The sequence below is a fragment of the Corvus hawaiiensis genome, chromosome 19 (genome assembly GCF_020740725.1).
Source record: "Corvus hawaiiensis isolate bCorHaw1 chromosome 19, bCorHaw1.pri.cur, whole genome shotgun sequence".
Taxonomy (NCBI): Eukaryota; Metazoa; Chordata; class Aves; order Passeriformes; family Corvidae; genus Corvus; species Corvus hawaiiensis.
This window is the reverse complement of record NC_063231.1, coordinates 5,045,161-5,054,180: the sequence shown is the minus strand read 5'-3', so window position 1 is coordinate 5,054,180 and position 9,020 is coordinate 5,045,161. Positions and strand designations below refer to the sequence as shown.

General features: G+C 41.9%; 1 protein-coding gene across 1 annotated transcript in view; it reads left to right on the top strand.

The window, feature by feature from the left end:
• Positions 1 to 294: 294 nt before the first annotated feature.
• Positions 295 to 9,020, top strand: part of ANKFN1 (ankyrin repeat and fibronectin type III domain containing 1) — a 121,453-nt gene continuing 112,727 nt past the window's right edge. Inside the window, exon 1 of the mRNA XM_048323958.1 lies at positions 295 to 524. The gene's annotated coding sequence lies outside the window, so the exon portion shown is untranslated. The remainder of the gene's footprint in view (positions 525 to 9,020) is intronic.

Genomic DNA, 9,020 nt, shown 5'->3' with positions numbered 1-9,020 from the left:
ATTTCTTGATCTATCTCTTTGTAATCAGCTATCCTCATCCCCAAAGGCTGATTACAATAACTAAATTAAACTGTGTGCAGTGGTGTATTGTCCCATCAGATGGCACAGAGTTCTACAGTGTCCTTGGAGTCACCCAAAACAACTATTAATAGATGCTTTTAATGTAAGAATTCCTAGGTGGTTCAGTACTTCTTTGGTTGCAATATATTCTGGGCTTTCTATTTTCTCTCTGAAATTGTTGTGCTGTTTTCAGTACTTAAGAGACAGACTCCAAATGAAGCAGCCATTCTTAACCTATGCAGACAAAGGGAGTGGTTCCCTTAGCAACAGGAACCATGTGGAGGTTCTCAGAGAGCTCTCTTTTCCCCCTACTCGTGTTTTCTTTCAACTCAACATTTGCACAGCATCTTGCATGGAGACTCCGACAGCTGGGCTGGAGGCAAGCAGCTCTTCCAGCTCTGGCTAACCCGTGCTCGAGGGGCAATTGTTCTACACTCATCAGACAGAAAAAATGATAATCATGGGTAAGTGAACTGGCACACAGTCAGAGTTCATGCTGAGGAGGGGGAAAGTTTACTGGCTGGCAACCAGAAGTGTCCAGCACTTCCCAGTAGGCATGTATGCTTGAAGCAGGGGCACTAGTGTGATGCTTGCCTGATTTGCCGGTGGGATTGTGTGTCTGCGTTTAGCATTTCAGGGGCTGGAAACATTAGTACAACTGGGTTCTAGTCCTTAGCATGCTACTGACTTCCTTTATAGTCCTGAACATCTCACCTCACCTCTCTGTTTTCCTTCCTCATCCATTAAAAAGAGATTATATGTCATGAGGATCTCGGAAGGAGTGTAAAGTACTGTAGAAATGGACTGTATTTGCTTTTGAAGTTGATGATAAGGTGTACAGAACCTGAGATAAAGTAGTGATCTTTCACTGCGGATTTATCTGAATTAACTTTTCTGTAGATAGATCTAGTTGCTTTTCTTTGTAGTACGGAAGAGGAGATGTGTACATGTAGTGTTTTTACATATATGTGCCTATGTATAAGAATTTGTGTATGCTGGTGTATAAGTAACAGAAATAGACATGTTTATTTCCCTCAAAATAGCTACATCATGGATAAAGTAGTAGCTGTGATTCAGTGAAATCCAGCATACTATAAAATAATGAAATTTAAGCTTTGTATGTATTGATGTCAGTACTTGTTCTGCTGTCCCTAAAGTGTTATGTATTACTAGAGCTCTTGTCAATCTCAGTTGGAAAAGCTTAATGCATAAACTCCCTAAGTTTGTAGTAATTTTACCTAAAAAGAGACATCTGAATTATTCCAGTGTTAAGATAGTTTATTTTGTGGTGGACTTGCATGAGGGATGAATTTGTCTCTCAGTTTTTCCTAATTTGATGTAGAAAGTTCCTCTGGTCACAATTAAAATTCAGGCATTCAAGTTCATATTTTGACAAATCATGCAGCATGCTGATTATTTGGATGCAGGCTCCCTTTGATTCCACACCCACAGGGTCTCAGAGTGTCGCAGTGAATGCATTCACGATGACAGGCAACTTAGTTCTTGTATTTCAGATGTGATTTGATTACTGCAGGAAAAAACAGTCGCTGGTAACTGTATGCGCAGAGCAGCTGCAGAAGTGTCACGCACCGGCTCCCTACAGCAATGTCAACAAGGAACAGACATTGGTCTTCCTATTCCTCACTCAACACAAACCTACAGATCTCTTGCTCTGTGCTTGTACAGCACCCAGAACCTCTGAGCTCTCCCTGGGGGATCACAGGTGACAACAGTCACAATACTCCCTTGTGCGTGGGGACTGACAATTTGTCTCTCAGCTCCAATTTAAATGAAGAAAAATTGCCATGTTTGCACCTCTATGAATAATATTAGGTTTTGTGTCTGAATAAAGAAGAAGGCAATAATGAGTCACTGAAGTTAATTGTTTCCTTTTTCTGTCTGGGATTATATTTCCATCCTTTTATACCCTACTTCAAACAATATTACTGCCTGAATCAGTGATACTAGCTAAGGTACAGGATTAAAATACTGTATATTTAGTGTAAAGTGTTTGAGTTCCTAATTACAATGCGGCATGTACATTTTTCAATATGCAAAGAAAATCCTGGGTTTAGGGTGGGGGGAGGGCATTTAGCAAAGTTTTAAAGTCATTGCATAATGATCTTCTTAATTACTTTCCTCATTCCCATTTGATATCTAGTTGTGCAGTTTCTCCTTGTTCAACATTTTCATGTAGAGTTTATTTGCAATTTTCATTCAGATGAACAAAAATGTCAGACCTTTTGCCAGGCCTGCAGTTAGAGATTTTGTATGAATAAGCCACTGAGAGTACTTTTAGTAACTTTACATTTATTAAGTTTGTCCTTTTATTAGCAGCAGTTACACTGTAGCTTTTATCCCAGCATTTGAAGTGCACTGCACACATAAATGAAGCCTACCCAGAAATCTGAAGACAAGGAAGTAACACCAAGGGATCACTTTTTCCAGAAACTAAGTAGATAACAAGAATTCTAATGATCTACAGAAGTGTTACATCTTAGAAAAGGAAGCAAAGATCTAATGTAGAATAAGGAGAACAGATTGATAGCAACACCTTTTTCAGTTTCTTGATGCTTTGCATACAGGACATCAATACAGACAGCTGAAACAGGAGAAAAAGTGCATGTTGGCCTTAAAGATTAAAGAAATGTATGATGACTGACCTATAGGAAGAGTTATGAGAAGGTGATTTATGTGGCTGGCAGCCAAGGAGTTGGCGAAGTTTCGTGGTTTTAGCAAGAAGACACAGATCAAATATCTGGATCTCAGCATTTTTATATACTATATGATTTTTCAACACCAAGTAAAAAACAAGGCTTATAACATAATTGTTCAATCTGATTTACTCATTAAAAGATCAGCAAGTTAACTCCTCTAAGATACCTCTGGATACATAGCAGATCATATGTTAGGTTGCGTATGGCTCATGGATTTTTAGTCCTGGAAATGGTCTGGGGTGGTACTACCCCTTGCAACCTGTTGTCACTCATCTGATCCTTCACTAAAATACATCACTACTGCATCAAGGTGGGCAGTGGGCATCCTCTTCTGTAAAAGCTTTTCAGTATCTTTTCCAGAAAGAGTCAGAAAACCTAGGAATTGTGAATGGTTCTTACACAGGTGTTTCCCATCCTGGAACTGGTCTTGCTTTCCCAGAGAGCCTTAAGGGATTTAAGAAGCCAGGACTGGTGACCATACACAGTCTGTGGCTGTAGCTACAGTCTTAATACTTGGGTCACATAAGTCCTGACTCTGGGTATTGTCTAATTTGCAGACTTTGTATTGTGGCTAGAGAGATGCATGTGGATCAAATGCTAATTAGCCCATGGGACTAATGGCCCAGCTACTTGCTTAAATAGATGGAAGGTTTGAAAAAGGACAAGTCACCCCAAGTGTTTCATTACCACCTTCCCCCCTCCCCCCCATTTGGTCATGTTGTATTGCTGAGCCATGCATAGTTCTTGCTGTAGCACTAGGTAAGAGCAGTGTGCTCTTACTGGCAGAGGTAACAGCAGCTGTAAAAACCCTGCAGCAATGATCTTAGCTTGTTCCAGGCTGATGAGAGGGCAGTCTCTTCAAAGACCCATAAGAACATTCTGGTTTCTAAGGTGCACTAAATCCAGTGCTTTCACATCTTCATTCCTAGTGTTGCCATCGCTAACTAATCTATGACAAAATTTTCTATGATCCCATTATGTTAAATTGATGTGTAGGCTTATTTGACATGGTATAAACTGTACTGAATAAACAACTAGAAAATTTTAGAGCCCAAAGATTTATTTCACTGAAAAATACATATTCCCCAGCAATTAAGATGCAAAACTAACAATGCAATGTGCTGAAAATGTAATGGCAATGAATAGCACACATGTATTTTCTAAAGTGCAAGAGTAGGTGGGACATCTGAAAGTGTTCAGCAAGGAGTTTGGATAAACAAAACTCATCTTAAAGTCTTTTCTAATTCATAAACATGAATGAGAAGACTTAGATTAATGTTTGATATCTCCTCTTGAATGTTATCAAGAGAGTTTTAATGGACAGCCCTACAGACAACCAGTATTATTTCCTTATGCCCTGCTTCTATTAATTCTTTAGCCATGGGATTTGTTTTGTTCTCTTCCTATGGCAAGTCAGTTTTCCTTTTTTTTTACCAGAAGAAAGTCCATCACTGATTTCGTAGCCTCCGCTTGTGTCATATTGAAGCCAGTGTTAAGGATCATCTCATGTGTGATTCAGATTGGGTTTGTTCTGTACTAGTAAACCTTGAGAGTTTGGAGTGCATTTTAGAGGAGTTCAAGATGAGCTTGAAGTTGATGTCTAAACTTGCTTTCCCCAGAAACATGCCAGAAATGCACACAGAACAGCTCCAAGGTCAACATTTGTATCCTGCCTTATAGTAGAGGAGGAGCTAGGGAAGATGGAAATCTGCAGAGGGATCCTAAAGCACTCCTTTCTAAATCTTTTAAGGCTAATGTCTCGTTTTCCTTTTGTATCCTGACAATATTGAAATTAATGATCTTCAGATTTAAATTTCACATGGAGTCAAGCTGAGAAAATGTACCTGACTCTGAGTTTCTTCTAAATGCAGAGTTGCTGCAGCTTTTGTTCCAAGCTAATCCTTTTGTGACTCATATGGCAGCACTCAGCAGGCCTGGGCTCCTGAAGATGTTCCTTTGAGGTCAGCAATTGTCTCAAGCAAATATTTGCCACTTCATAAATCTCTGCTTGTATAGGCTGGATTCTATAGCCTCTCTTTTGGGCAGTACAAGAGTATACAATAGCCATCATGCATCACCAGGGGAGGAACAAATTCTTTTGGAAAAGAAGAGTAAATACTCAGACTGAAACACTGTTTTTTGTAGCCAAACAAAGTTTTAGATCAGTCAGATTGTCACTTGAAATAGAAATTTCAAGTCCAACATTTTAATGACTAAAGTAACATGTTGTGGAAGTTGACATATGCAGCCAGTGCATGTTTGAAAAGCAAAGAAGTCTGAAATATTTCACTGAATGTATGATTACAGTGCTTGGGGAAGTTTATGTAAGAATATTTAAAATTATGACCATATTTCAAAAATTTTTATAATGAAGTTTATCAAATTTGTTTGGAAGTCTGTGTTGAGTTAGAATTCCCATTTAGCCATTTGTACCTCTTAAATATATATATGTATATATCATTAGGCATTTTATATATGGAAAATTTGATCTATGATCCTTGCAAAAGAATATGGAAAAGAACTGGCCATTTTTATTGGATTCTGTTCTGTGTGACAATACCTTTTGGCTCACAAGAGAAAGTAACCATTCAATTTTTATTTAATACAGAGCCAGAAAGCTATTACTTAAAAATAATCAACATAGCACTTTACTTTGAGTTGGAATTTCAAGCAGATGATGGTTGTTAGGGGCTTTAGGAAACTGAATGGGCTGACATAGTATAAAATATGCCACATCTAATTAGTTAATGTTGATTATTTTAGAAGCAGCCTCCATTGTCTAATGCCTCCTGATTGCTTTTCATTGCTGTACTGTGTATAAAGAAACCCTGTGGCATCACTGGGCAGCTGAATGTCTCTATGTTGTTTATTTAAAGTGTTCTTCTGTTTTCTGGCACAATGTTGTATTGACTTAGACGTATGCTGCCTGAACTTGGTGGTCAATTTGGGATTGAAAGCAAATGCTGTAATAATGGTATGTTCTTATATAAATTACATTCTATGTCATTATCTGTTGGGGCTCCTCCCCCCTGCCATGGAGCCCTGGGAGAGGGGCCCTGAGGGGAGACACGGGGTTTCCCTGCCCCTGGTCAGCCTCATTCCCCATTGGTTGGTTTGTGATCCCCTGTGTGGGCAAGGACCCTCGGGTCCCGTGATTGCCTCAGTTCCTCGGCAGATCCCGGCCATGCGGCTGGAGAAATAAACATCTCTGAAACATCCATCAAGAATCGGTCCATATATATTTCTTTCCCACGGGCCTCCTTGTTCAATACATCGTGTTACAGAATCCCCACTGTAAAAAATGGCGGAGAATGTGGGCAGAACGATCCCCAATCCCTAAGGACAGAAAATTTGTGAGTAAAAACCACTCTAGATGTCTCTCTTCTCACCTCGGTTTGGATATTTTCTCTGGACTATGGAAGAATTGTGGGAAATGTGGCTCTCTGCACCACAGAAAGAAATGTATCTAGAAGTAAAAGGAATCCTTGAACAACAAAACAAAAAAGTATTTGTTCCGGGAGATCTAGAACATTTTTTAACTGGCTTTTCAAAAATTTCTTATATATTTCTCAAGACTTACTTTTTGATATTGATCCTCCTGGAACTAGTCTCGGGTGTTTTTGGTACGAGATCTGGGATAAGGGATCAAACAAAACATGTACTAGCGACAGAAGCTCTCCATGGATCAATTGTAATCACTGAAGCTCTTCAGGAGCATTTGTATGGTCCCATTACCCCTAGAGCAGAGGATGGCCATAATCCTGTGGCCGAGACTGCGCGGCCGCCATCCCAGGAGCGCGTGACTGCAGCCATGCCAGCGGAGGTTCCTGCACTGGATGTGCCCAACCCCCTCGGGAGCACGCGCCTTATCGCAGACCCCATCCCTGTCTCGGGGTCCCCGGCCACGCGACCGCGAGTGAGGGAGCGATGCCGCAGGCGCCGCGGGTGCTGTGGGCCACGAGCAGCCAGGAACTGGGCATCGGCGTGGCAGGCTGCTCTGAGCACACGGCTCAGAGAGCCCTGTGGAGGGAGAAGCGGCGGTTTCCACAGTGACACGAGAAGCCGCGCAGCACCGAGCCGGAACGGGGCCACACTCAAAGCAGCGTGGAGTTTGTGGAGCGGAACCACTCACAGGGCACGGGGCCAGCGGCGATGGCAGCGCGGGGCCACGCAGAGCCCAGACACGTGCCGGAGCAGCGCCGCTCGGAGAGCGCGGAGCAGCCGCAACGCGGGGACCTGGCGAGACGTCGGAGTCGGTGAGGCGGCGGCCACGCGGGACCAGCAGCCACGACGAACACGCAAGCACGTGATAGGAGAAGTTATAGCAATGAAAATTACAGGAACTGTGAAATGGTACAATGTAAAAAACAACTATGGATTTATAACACAAGATGATACAGGGGAAGATTTATTCATCCATAGAACTGCCATTAAAAGGAATAACCCTAAAAATTACCTGCAAAGTGTAGGAGATGGCGAAGTTGTACAATTTGATATAGTGCAAGGAAAGAAGGGTTTACAAGCAGCGAATGTTACTGGGCCTGGAGGTATTCCCGTCAAAGGCAGCCGTTATGCACAAAATTATAAACAATATCCATCCCAGCAATTTCCCTACCCACAGCCTACTTTCCCCTTTTACCCTATACCCAATATGAACCCTTTCCTAAGTTTACCCCATCCCCAGTTTATTCCTAATCCGTTTTTCACCCCATGGCTTCCCTATACAATTCCCTTTCCCTACAATTCCTCTCCGATGCCGAGGGGGGGATGAAAAGGGGGAGGGAAGAAATTAAACCCTCTCCTGCCTCAGTTTCCCCACAAAGCATGCCCGGAGAGTTCTGTCTCCCTTCTGTCAGCCCTAAGATGTTCCACAGAATCTGTTTGGACATTTAAAGACTCAGGAGGGTGGCTTGTATTGTTTTAAAACTGTTCTTGTTATGTTTATCCAGTTGTTCTCAATGTTAAGTTTTAAATCTCTTTTGTTAAAATTAAACGGGTGAAGTGTTGGGGCTCCTCCCCCCTGCTGTGGGGTCCTGGGAGCAGGGCCCTGGGGGCGAGACACGGGGGTTCCCTGCCCCTGGTCAGCCTCATTCCCCATTGGTTGGTTTGTGATCCCCTGTGTGGGCAAGGACCCTCGGGTCCCGTGATTGCCTCAGTTCCTCGGCAGATCCCGGCCATGCGGCTGGAGAAATAAACATCTCTGAAACATCCATCAAGAATCAGTCCATATATATTTCTTTCCCACGGGCCTCATTGTCTGATGCATTGTGTTACAGAATCCCCACTGTAACAATTATCTGTATCTCTTTTGAGCACTTAGGACAGCAAATGGCTGAGTGTTTACAGGTGTCAGGATTGAGCCTCAGCTGTGATAAGTTTCAGCACTACCAAATTTAATTGAACTACTACAGGTCATATTAACTACAGAATGGTTTCTTGCAGCAGTACATGAAAAATAACTCGATTTCATTCACATAATAAGAAGCTGAGAATTGCAAGACTTGATGTCTTGTAGAGAGGCATGTATTTTTACGTCGTGACGCATTACAGGCATTTTTAAATTCCATAAGCTGAGGAGAAGAAGAAGTTTCAGAGAGCATACCAGATTCTGAGTAACGGAAGAGAAAAACAGGATGGAGGGAAAGAATGGTGTGAAGAGTTGAAATTTCTTTCATTTTGTCACTACTTGTCTGCAGTTTAGGGATAACCATTGCTCTGGAAAACTCCCATCCCATTTCATTACTGTCCCTGTCAAACACTAACTGCTTGCTATTTTCTATTTAAGCGAATGAAACAGAATGGCAAAAGCTGATATCTGCTGTCGTGTTCATAGGGCTCATAATTTAAACCCACAGTATGCCACAGCTAAGCTGTGAAAGTGGTGTTATTTACACTGAACTCTGTCAGCCTTCATAGCCTGATTATAGTGCCAGTTAAGATCAGATTTAGATTCATCATTCAAGAGACAAAGAAAGCATTAGGACAGAGACAGGAGAGATGCTATAGGAGGATGGTAATGGGAAAAGTAAAATATTTTAGCCTGTTACCCTCTAGTCTTCCTGGTTGTCCAGTCACAGAGTCCAGGGTGCCTTTCCAGGTGAGATGGCCAAGTGAGGGATAAATGTATGTGGTTTTATACAAACTTCATAACATGCAGCTGAACACTATTTACAGATATTAATTAGTTCTCTGTCTCTGCTATGTTGTTATGAACCTCTGTCCAGTTTCTGACATGCTTTCCAT